Source organism: Dermacentor albipictus, chromosome 7 (genome assembly GCF_038994185.2).
Source record: "Dermacentor albipictus isolate Rhodes 1998 colony chromosome 7, USDA_Dalb.pri_finalv2, whole genome shotgun sequence".
Classification (NCBI taxonomy): Eukaryota; Metazoa; Arthropoda; class Arachnida; order Ixodida; family Ixodidae; genus Dermacentor; species Dermacentor albipictus.
Genome location: NC_091827.1, coordinates 15,400,499 through 15,412,500, shown reverse-complemented (window position 1 = coordinate 15,412,500; position 12,002 = coordinate 15,400,499). Strand labels below are relative to the sequence as shown.

Here is a 12,002-nt window from a genome sequence, read left to right as displayed (position 1 = left end):
GCCCCATAAGCCCCCCCCCTGGCTACGCCCCTGGTTCTATTCTAGCTGTAGAGTTAGAGGCTTTCATACATTGGCGTTTCTTGATCAGATCTTTCGTCTTCTTCGATAGCTTACTGGTATCCTGTCTAACGGAGTTACCACCGACTTCTGTTGCACACTACTTAATGATGCCCACAATATTGTCGTTCATTGCTTCAACACTAAGATCCTCTTCCTGATTTAAAGTCGAATACCTGTTCTGTAGCTTGATCCGGAATTCCTGTATTTTCCCTCTTACTGCTAACTCATTGATCGGCTTCTTATGTACCAGTTTCTTCCGTTCCCTCAGGTCTAGGCTAATTAGAGTTCTTACCATCCTATGGTCACTGCAGCGCACCTTGCCGAGCACGTCCACATCTTGTATGATGCCAGAGTTAGCGCAGAATATGAAGACTATATTATTTCTAGTCTCGCCAATCGGGCTCCTCCACGTCCACTTTCGACTATCCCGCTTGCCGAAGAAGGTATTCATTATCCGCATCTTATTCTGTTCTACAAAGTCTACTAATAGCTCTCCCCTGCTATTCCTAGTGCATATGCCATATTCCCCCACTGCCTTGTCTCCAGCCTGCTTCATGCCTACCTTGGCATTGAAGTCTCCCATCAGTACAGTGTATTTTGTTCTGACCTGACCCATTGCCAATTCCACGTCTTCATAGAAGCTTTCGACTTCCTGGTCATCATGACTGGATGCTAGAGCGTACACCTGTACGACCTTCAATTTGTACCTCTTATTAAGGTTCACAACAAGACCTGCCACCTTCTCGTTAATGCTATAGAATTCCTGTACGTTACCAGCTATAGTCTTAATCAGGAATCCGACTCCTATTTCTCGCCTCTCCGCTAAGCCCCGGTAACACAGGACGTCCCCGCTTTTTAGCACTGTATATGCTTCATTTGTCCTAACTTCAATGAGCCCTATTATATCCCATTTACTGGCCTCTAATTCCTCCAATAGCACTGCTAGACTCGCCTCACGAGATAACGTTCTAGCGTTAAACGTTGCCAGGTTCAGATTCCAATGGCGGCCTGTCCGGATTGGACAGGCCGCCAATCCGACAAGACAGCACAATTCTGCCTCCCCTCCCGGCAGACAGAGTCAACGAATCGGGGTAATTGCAAGTCACATGAGCTGACCTCACCGGAAGACTTTATGCGAAAAACAAATACGACATTGTGGAACTATACGTTTTCACCTGCGCGGTAACAAGAAGAGTACACTTGGAGATGACCAATGACATGTCGTTATCCAGTTTTTTTTTTTCAATCTTTCCGGCAATTCACCGCACGACTGGGTATACCTGCCGTAATCTGTTCGTACAACGCCAGTACCTTTACTAAGGCCGAGAAGGAAATGCTTGAAGCTGTTCGGCACGAATGAACGAAGGATTACTGCAGTACCCACCAATGGAACAATAGCCGAGTGCGCCCCATGGAGGTGTGGGAGGATTTTTCGAGTGCCTCACACGAAACCTGAAGACATTGATGCGAAAAATAATCTCAGTGGAGCAGCCACGCACAACTGTAGCAGAAGTTGAAGGAGCGCTCAACAATTGACCGTTACCATACGTGCATGGCGAACCTAATGAGCCCATGCCACTGATACCTGCCAACATAGGCGGACGCCAACAGCTTCAAAGTGGACAAACAAGGCTATACAACGGAGACGTTGAGGAAACATGGCGATGCTGATGCGAACTCGTAAAAGCTTGGTGGATGAGATGGCATCACGAATAAGTAAATAGGTGCTAATTTTCTGGTGTTAAGACCGGGTCAGGCGTTTTTTCATCATTCATCATTAGTACAGAAGGAGGTCCCGGAGTTTCAAGAACTGTCAGGGGGACCTCCTATTAGTAATTTAACATTGCATGATTTAATACATTTTGGCAACATAGCAGCGACAGACATCAGAAAACACGAAGTTAATGAAAAAATAAACAAATACAAAAAGTTGCTTACAATAATTGAAGTTCAAAATACAAGCAAATGAAACCGATACAGCGTAGGAATAAATAAATATGTAGTAATTGACACGTTATGGAAACATAGGAATGACATATGTCAAAGGACACGGGGTTAATGTAACAGATAATTGGAAACAAATATATGCTTACAATACGCGAAGTACAAATGTTATATAGACTATGCGACAAAAAATTTGAAATGCTTAAGAAAGGATTAAAAAGAATACAAAGGAAGATATAGAATAAACAATAAATAAAGGTTGTCGATACAATAGGCAAGTACAGAATCATTGAAAACTGGGAAATAGATTTGTACACAATATATACTTATAGTAATGAATCAGTAGCCAGTAGTGTCGTTAGTAAATATTTCTTCGTCTCTCTCCTGAATGTTAATGTTGTGCGGCAGGCTTTAATATGGGGTGGTAGTTTGTTCCAGTATTTAATGGCCGTAGAAAGGGAAGTAAACATTCCATAATTAGTGTTTATTCGAGGGAGCAAAAAATTGTTAGAGGGAAATCTCGTATTGTTAGTGTTGGTAAGAGCAGAGTTATTAAAATCATCTAAAATTATTTCATGATTTAGGGTGCGGTATATTAGTAAAACCAGTTTGAGCTGGAGCATGTAACGTAATGGCAGTATATTTAAGGAACTGAAAATTGGTACTGCATGTGACATGTAACTAGAGAAATTAATGATCCTCAAGGCTTGATTTTGTAAATGTTGTAAATGTATTATGTGGGAGCAAAATGTGTTTCCGCAAACTGAGATGCAGTATTGCAAGTGACAGTGAATAAATGCGTAATAAAGTGAAGTGCTAAGGTTTTGTGGAAAATACGAGCGCGTTAGGATTAGTACTCTTATTCCAAAGAATTTTTTTTGAGACCATGTCAGCATGCAAGTGAAATTTAAGTTGGGGGTCAGGTTTGACGCCAAAGAAGACAACTTCATGTGCAGGTGAGAGAACACGAGTTTGTAAGACGAGCGATGGCGCGGGCGCGATGACGCGTTTATGTGTATGAAAAAGCATAACTGAGTTTTCGAAGGGTTGATGTGAAGTTTTTTACTTGTGCACCACGCAGATAAGTTGCTTAGGTCAGAATTCAGTCGTTTTATTACAGTATTTATGCATCGAAGAACATATTGGAAAATGTGCCAAATTGAAAGAAGTTACCCTGGTCGCGACGAAATAACAAGGGCTTGTCTAATTCAGAAAGGCAACAAATAATTTCTCGGAACATCTGCGAACATCTTTGAAGGGTGCCTCAAATATCCCGCCAAAGCCTATCTCATGCAAGTTGAAAGGCGGGAGCCTGTAAAATATCTTCATCAAAGTACTCGAAGACGAAGACGAGAAAGGCTCCTTGCCGCGAGCTACTTCAATTAAACCATTCACGTTCGAAGCAGTCACCGGTCTTCATCGTTCTAACATGCGTCATCAACACGCCGCGGTCATCTGAGAGCTAATTACAGTGTGTGCAGGGTGTAATCTCCCGCTTCTTGACCCAATACCTCGCTCTGGAAAAGCGCCACACGTAATAAAGGTTTGGCAAGTAAATACCCATAATTTATTTAGAGTTTACCACTTCTATCACTCGCCGTGTGAGGCAATGATAGCGTCGACCCTTCTCCCCAACTATGAGCAATGGTGCACAAGCAAATCCCGCATCCCTGTGTGTCCTGTACTACGCAGACAAGTCGTGTACGCAAGGCAACATATCACACTAGCTCGGCGCTAAAGTGCATACGACGTGAAAAAAAAATCGCCAAGTGCCGTCAATTAACGCAAACAGTACAGAAAGCCTCGCTTATATGGATTCGAACAGCACGTGGGAGCCGCGTAATTTATTTTTTATGCGCTATGGCGTCCAGTACCACCTACGACATGCGAGCAACTGGCAAAGCGGCCACACGTTGCGGCTCCTACTAAGGGCGTTTGTGCCTGAAGTAGTCCCACCTGCTGTGCTCCGAGTCAAGAGCGGCAGCATTGGGAAAAGTACTAACTAAATATTAATAACAATGAATAATAATATTAACAATGACACTGAATAATACTATTACCAATTAACAATAATAATAATAATAATAATAATAATTAATAATAATGCTAATAATAATAATAATAATAACAGGACAGCGATAGTACGAATCATGTTTAAGCGATATTTACCAGTAGTAGCAAACGAAGTTCCCCGGAGCAGAAGGACGCCATGAACGTGGAAATGCAAAGGAGCCAACGCGGTCAGCCACGGTAAGGGGTGCTCAAGGCCATCTCCGGTGGGGGACGTTGGGAGGATGGCAAACGTGGAGCAGCACGCAGGATATCCTTCCGACTCGTGGTCCGCAATCTCGAAAGCGGACCTCGGGATCCTGGAACGACAACAAGGCTTTTTTTTAAGGACTCGAGAACACCAAATGTACTACTATTCATCTGTACGCGGTATTTACCCGGTACAGGGCCACAAGGCAACACCGACGAGGGAACATGGTAGACCGGGCGCGGTGCGAGTGATGCTCTGGAAAATAGCGAGGACACTAAGCCCACATCGAAAAACGAACAGCAACAACGGCAACGAAACGGGCCGCTTACTGTAGCTGCTGCCCGGCCCAGCTCCGACGAGAACAGCAGGCGACGTCCGGCGTCGAGGTGCTGCGTAGAGCGGGTTAGTGCCTAATAGCTGGCGAGGTTATGTCCGAAGGCCGTTTGCTTCCGTCATTCCCACATTTCGCTCGATAGCACGCGCACTCACGCGCGCGGGCTATCTACGTCACGAAATAGTGGGGTCGGGTCGCAAGGCCGTTCGGATGGGTCCATGTCCCTGACGCAGTCGTAAGAGGACGGCTATCAGCTGTTGCCTGCGTACTCTTTAGCTAACCCTCTGTGTCAGCTAAAACCTGAAGCTATACACCGCCACCCCGCAGCACGTGGCCCGTCCTCTTCGATTCCGGCACGGAGAAGACCCGTGTGGCCGCAAGCCATGCCCACAAAACCTCGGGCTTACAGCTAAGCAACAACACTAACTTTACAGAATTTTGTAGTGCAGCTATACAACCCTAGTGAGCGCTAGCTAGTGCAACTGAACAGACAGTTAACTTCTCTAAGGCATGCGCCACCCTCGCCAGCTAGACCATCTAGAAAAAAATGCACAAAGTGCACACACAGGCCTTTTGAGCGTTTAGGACGCTCGATGCGAAGCTCGTAGAGACGACGCTCGCCGTGATGAGGGGTTGCCGCGCAGGTCCTGGGGTTAGTGGCCACGCTCAGAGTTCATCCACAGTTCAATAGTCCCGGCGCCGTCGGGGGGTGGGAACGCGCACAAAGAACGAGTACTCGGCAGGAACGACTTGCGGCTCATATACGCTGCGCCGGCTCAACCGGAGTGTCGTCGGCGTTTAGTAACGTAGTTATGCCGGCTGGCGGTCACTTACACTCCGGGAGCTCGAAAGCGGGGCCAGGAATTGCCGAGACGGAAAAGGCTGGCGGGTCGGGCAACAAGTCTCTCGAGGCGTGCCTCACGTTTTTCAGGCCCCGGGGCATGAAGCCAGTGCTTCCAGAGTCGGCCGAAGGCGGGAAGATGCGCAGCGTGTAACTTCGACAAGCGCTGCCACTGTTAGCGCGTAATAAAGACTAGCAGGAGCTCGAGGTATGGTGCGACGCAGAAGGCAGCAGACACGACGCACGCCGAAGCAGACGTAAAAGACAAAATGGCGGCCCAAGCCCCCGGATGCTCGTTATGTGCCCTCGACGACCGCGATGCCAAGCTCTTCGGCGCATGCGTTGATACACCCGGGCAATTTCTTTTCTTCTCTCATTGGTCTAATGTCGAACTACGTCACCGGCTCGCTAGCCGCCGTGCCGCTGTTATCACCGTGATCGGCGGGAGGGCGATGGTTAAACCAAAGGAATAAAAAAAAAAGTTCCAGCCTGCGTACAACTGCCGACCTCGGAATGTTCTAGAAGCTTCCACATGCTTCCACTGTGTTCTTGGACATGCAATGGCGTTAGCGCTATCGCCGTAGTTTCATGGATATTATAACCCGTGGACGGAATCTTCGCGGTTCCGTCATACAGGTTCCGAGGCCGCCTTCGCATTCGCGTTGGGCTCCGGCAGCGAGCATGACTTGCAACTCGTGAGCGCGCGCCGCGACATGTGTCGAGTTGTCTGTACGCGCAGTCGTCTGCTCCTGCCGCATCGCTTCTCTTGGAACAAAAAAAAATTGAATTTCTATGCCTTCCATTACGTGCCCGAACAACGCGATCTTATTTTGAGACATGGCGTAGCAGGGGCACTAACGGGCTAATTTTGACCACCTGGGGTTATTTCACGCGCGTCTAAAACCAAGCACACGAGCGTTTTTGCATTTCGGCCGTTATCGAAGTGCGACTGCCGCGGCTGTCATCAAACCCTCTATCTGGAGTTGAGCAGCGGAACCCCACAGTCACTCCACTTGCGCCACTTGTGCTTTTTCCGGATGTAGGTGTCCCAAAACGCTAGCATTCGGTCTTTGCTGGTAACGTAATAGAGAGGCGAAGAACGAAGAGCTCAGTTAATAGAAAGCCATTCTTCCTCTACTCTGAATGATTCGGCGCAAAAGACATCGCGAAAGATTTGGGACGAGAAAAATCACGCGCATGAAGAGTTCATAACCGCAAGAAATATCATGACCAAATTATTCTATGAAGCACCTAATCACAAATAACACTTTTCAATATATTTCGATTCCTTGTTGAAAACTTCATTTACCGAATATTAGTCCATCTGATCCCACCACCTGCTTCCTTCGCGTTGGTATGGTCGGTAGTACATAGAGTTAATTTTCTTTACCTCCTAATTTTTTTCATAAATTTATTTAAACATTGTTTGGTTTTGCTTTGTGCAAGGAATCCTCAACAGTGGCCTCATTGAACAATGACCTTCTCGTGCTAAGCGCGATTTGTCGTCGGTTCGATGCCTTCCAAGGAAGGCAGCTGCTTAGCATGGGTGCCAGTTTAGCGCAGGGTAAAACAACCTTTCATTTCGGGTTCAGAACTGTACGCAAATAATGTAGGGAATGAAGTAACTGCGTGTCTAATCGACAAAACGCTTATAGCCATGACTACTTCAACAAATACTGCACGATTCACCGCAAGAGAGAGAGATAGATAAACTTTATTGCTAGACCAGGCTTCTTGAGCCCAAAGGTGGGTGGCCTCCTCAGTGCAGGTAGCCATGGCTGCTGCCGCAGTCCGAGCCCTGGTCACCAACCATAGCTGGTTGTCAGGGTCTTGCAAAAAAAATAAAAATAATGACTCTGATAATAATAATTGTCAACGCGGGTACGTTTTTTGTTCTTTTGCATAGAGCTCCGAAATGACAAGAGACACTTTACATCCTAACAAAATAATTATAGGCATGTACAGTCGCGGACAGATTAAAACGGACCACGGTGAAGGCGGCCGGAGCGGCTGCGGGGCCGGTGCTTCTATCGCGCTCACGACCAGAGTACCCCGAGTGACGTCAAACTTCTCCTCCGCACCCTCGCTCTCGCGCTGGTGCTTGTCATGCTCGATAAATTTCAAGTGCAGCGTTCGGCTGCTCTGCTGCTGACGGTCGGGACCATCGAGTTTCTAAATAAGTACCCTAGAGGGAAATGTGGCGCTAGTGTCTACGGGGCTCTCCTGAGCGTTGCCTCAACCTACATGGGAATGATGGGAAGTACATGCTTCGGATTGACTTCGATCTTTAGAGTAGTGTTTGCTTGCGGCGCAGTAAACGAAGCTATACTCAAATATTATCGCGTAGAATCTAATTTTATTTCTTCAGTATGTTATATAATGTACAGTAAGCTACATAAACTTTGTATGACTTTGAGATGGAAGCATCGTTTACTATGGTTTATCACCAGGACACACCAGGGTATGCATTCTTGTGCGATTTTGTTCCCGATTTAACGCCACAGAATAATTATTTATTTATTTTTGCAACAGCAATAACAACCGTGCATGTACGTATATAAAAATACTCATGAAGTATTTATGGAAATAATTTTTTGTGTGTGTGAGAAAGTGTTGCGCCCTTGAGAGGAATGCTAGAAGTGTCGTCTGCTACGACGCCTGCTCGCTACAAACGCTAGAATTTTCTCGCAGAAGACAGGCACTTGCGAAGTATCTCGCTCTTTCGAAAGGCTGTGTCGGCTGTCACGATTGCTGAACGTCTTCAAGTACGTTTAAGCACATCTGCTGCAGTGCTGGCTAGGACGCTTGTGGCCTCCTACGAGTATGCTTCATTATACTTTATATTGACGTACCGCTTCCGAAGCATTATGGCGTGGCTTTGCACTTACCCGTCTTGCGACGCTAGGCTACAGCCAGGAAGCACCAACCTTTACTACCACAAGTAAGTTTGTGTTCTCCAAGTCTTAAAAAACGCATTTCAATGAGCACATAAACGAGCAATGCATAATGAAGCCCTCAATAAAATTTGATTGTCAAGCCCCTGGAAGTACAACTGTCTATGTCTTGTATCAGTAGTACCGTCTTTTCCTATTCTGAAGTTTCATAAAGCATGTGACGCTACAGCGCCAACCTAACACACTTAACAAACCAAGGTCGAAACGATCAAAACACGTTCTTTCAACGTTTACGATGCCGTCGCTTTCTCGTCGGGGCTTCGACACCACACCACGACACAGACATCGTTCCAGTCGCTGGCCCAGCGCGCTATCGCCACTTCGAGCAACAGAACAAAGGCAGAGAGCTTTGCGTTGCACGGTCCCACTGCAGGTTATAGCAATTGCGCTTGCTGCGAAACCAAAACTGCCAAAAAATACTTGTAGACTAGTTCGCCAGTCAATAGAATGCGAATCCGAAGCCTTCATTCTCATCATGGTTGTACGATCGCAGCGCTAGATTTCCCTCTAGGTATACTAATATGAAACTCTATGGTCGGAACGAATGGGCGCGTGTATCGCCAGTAGTTCACCACTAGCGCTGTCGCGCAGTACGGTCGGCCGCAGGCCATCAAAAACACCGCGCTGTGAAGGAACCAAAACCAGATGGCTTTTTTTTTTTTTTTGTCGGCGACTTGCTGTCGCGGACAAAAATTCTTCTCAGCGCCCAGCTCAAGCTGCACCTGACGGCTGCCACCTTGAAGCCGACGGCTCTATACATCTTTTCTTTTCTGTCGCGTGACCACGATACCGCGGAGGCAAAGGATCGCTGCGGCGTCCCGTATGCTAGACTCGGAATCATCCGTGCGCGATAGGTTGTTGGAATGACGGTGCGCGACCCATTCTTTATATCTGCCCATATTATCTCGCACTGCTGGGTTTATTCGCAGTAGATGAAGCGGCTTCGGTAGGCGTTCTCCTATAATAACTGCCATCATCGAATCTTGGATTTTTTTTCTTTTTGCTGGAACGTGCAGCGCTTGAAGCCTTGTAAACCGTGTGCCTTGATGCTCTACCGCCGGTTACTCGCTATTAGCAGCCTGCTTGGCCGGTGTCGTGAGCTTGCTGGCGGGCATTGCTTACGCCAGCATGTTCCAGGTGACAGTTGCACTGAAGGGACCTTGTTAGGGTGGCGACCACGTTAAATGGAATTATCTCTGTTTCTGCCGCATGGTATTAAAATCTGTTCGTCCACGATTCGGCGATAGCAGTGCTTATCGGTGAAAGCCTGCCGAAGCCGCCTTCGCCGTGGTCCATTTTATTCTGTCCGCGACTGTAGAATTGGCATTGAATATGGCGGAATAGTCAAGAAAGAAATGTCCAATCTTTTTTATTCTATTCCTTTTTTTTTATACAACACTGAAACGCCATGAAACATGTTTACAAGGGCATCCACATCTCAGAGGTGTGCGACGACCTTAAGTTTGAATCCTCGCTTTCCCAAGAAAACACGCCGTGGGAACCGCGTAATATCTCCTTAATCGCGTGTCGCCTCGGATAAGCGCAGCGATAATATGGACCGCAGACGAAACGATGTGGAAGAGATCGTCTGCTCTGTATATAACGTATTCTTCGGCGGTTCACGTTTAGAAGACCAACGCCATAGTCTCCCGCGTGCCTTTTGCAGGCGGGACAATCAGCTCTTTACCGAAGCTAAGCTCCTGGGAGAGTAATTTCGATGATAGAGTGATCACTCCCGAGGTTGTGTTGGGTGTTGCGCCAATGGGCGTTGTCTGAGTTTTTGGTGAAAGTGAGGTCTGGTGTCGTGTCTCGTTCAGTAGAAGTGCCGAGGCGAGTGGGTAAAGCTGGGTCAGTAGTGAGTGTAAGGCCGAGATCATGGGAGTCTTTCCATAAGTTACGACCTCCAGCAGAGCTGTGTCTCTAACTCCATCCTTTGTGCGGGAGATTGAAGTCGCCTCCGATGATAAGGGTGCTTCTGCCAGCGATGTTAAGGGCCTTTTTGGAGAGGGTTAGAAATCGGCTATGGCGTTGAGATGGAGTATTGTAGATATCGAGGATAAGTATTCCTTCCTTTCGTTTTCTGTGCGGGATGAGCCTAATAAAGAGGTGTTCGATCCGCCGATCGTGGAGATCGTGTTCGATTGCAGTAATTCTTTTTCGAACGAGTGTGGAGACTCCGTGTGGAGCGTTGTTCGCGGTGAAAGGTTGATATCCGGGAAGGTTGAGCGGAGTGTCGTGCGTTTCCTGGAGTAAGATTGCGTCGGGTTGACATGAAGTAGTACGGAGATGTTGATGGAGAACGGGTTGTTTATGGAGGTATACCTCCATAAACAACCCGTTCTGACGAGGCTATAGCCTCGGCAGTTGCACTGCCTGAACGTTGTGTCAGTGTTAGTGTGGACCATGATGAAGGATATAGGGGATGCCACAGGTGGCAGGGTGGCGGCAACGGTTCCTGTGGTGTCCATGGCTTCAGCGGCGGAAGCGGTTTGCGTGAAAAGGGTTTGAACATTAGTTTCCATGGCGATGACTCTGTGCATAAGGGCGATTAGAGAATTGTGTAAAGTTTCTACCGTGCTCTGGAGTTGTACGAAATTCAACTCGGAACAGTGCATCTCCCACCTGCACGCACTGCTGCGCTCGCAAAGTCCATTGTCACAACAGCAACCGACTGGAAGCACTTACCCGCCGACGCCGTGCACCCACTCCAGTCCCGATGATTTCAAGAAATACATCGAATAAGTCATCCACTGTTTCTAAAAGCCCACCCATCAAGTAATACCCAAATACAGGGACATTTGTGGCAGAATAAAAAAAAAGAAAGAAAGAAAGAAAGAAAGAAATACACGAAGTGTTAGCTAGAGTAGCTCAGCTCATTGTGTACGGCTACAGCAGTTTCTGAGGACTGGATTGATGCAAGCATATTTAGCGCCAGCAAACAAGGACGGAAGGGAGACGAGAACACAATGCGCTAACTTCAACAGTGCCCCTTCAACCGACTTGTTAGATAAGCAGACGGCTTTTTTGGATGGGTAAGATTTGGATAAGGTGGCGCCACTGTGCATGGGTTACATAGGTGTATTTCCTGAAAATCAAGTTCTTGAAGTTAGCGCATTGTGCTGTCGTCTCCCTTCCGTCCTTGTATGCTGGCGCTAAATATGCTTTCAGTTTACCAACACGCGCAACAAATGGCAATGCTGGATTGATACGAACAAATAATATTAAAATATCGTACCAGGGCGGCCTGAATATTAACTCTCGCGCGATTGTCTTAATCTCGCCTACTCTATGGTGGCATCTCAATTTCCTTCACCGCAGCACGCGTGAACAAGCCCACGCGCCCATTAGCTCGCGCTGTGGCTCACATTGATGAAGTGGACGTTTCAGCTCTCGTGCCATTTGCTCTCCTTCGCGGGTGTCGTGGGCAAGCGAATAAGAAGCGGCTGCGAGAGTTCGTTGCTGAAATATCCGTCCCGGGTCACCTCGCGCGTATCGCGATCGTGATATGCAAAATAGTGGGAGGACAGCCTGTGGGAAGACGCCTGACGGACGACGCTGTAACATAGCCTGCGTCGTCTGCGTAAGCGTGGCGATGCGTCGGGAGAAGTT

General features: G+C 47.4%; 1 long non-coding RNA gene across 1 annotated transcript in view; it reads right to left on the bottom strand.

Moving 5' to 3' along the window:
- The window catches only part of LOC135914330 (uncharacterized), a 21,778-nt gene extending 15,864 nt beyond the window's left edge, over positions 1-5,914 (bottom strand). Inside the window, exons 1-3 of the long non-coding RNA XR_010568287.2 lie at positions 4,594-5,914; positions 4,452-4,519; positions 4,174-4,373 (exon numbers count right to left, since the gene is read on the bottom strand). This is a non-coding gene — a long non-coding RNA (uncharacterized lncRNA). The remainder of the gene's footprint in view (positions 1-4,173; positions 4,374-4,451; positions 4,520-4,593) is intronic.
- Between the last annotated feature and the right edge of the window lie 6,088 nt (positions 5,915-12,002).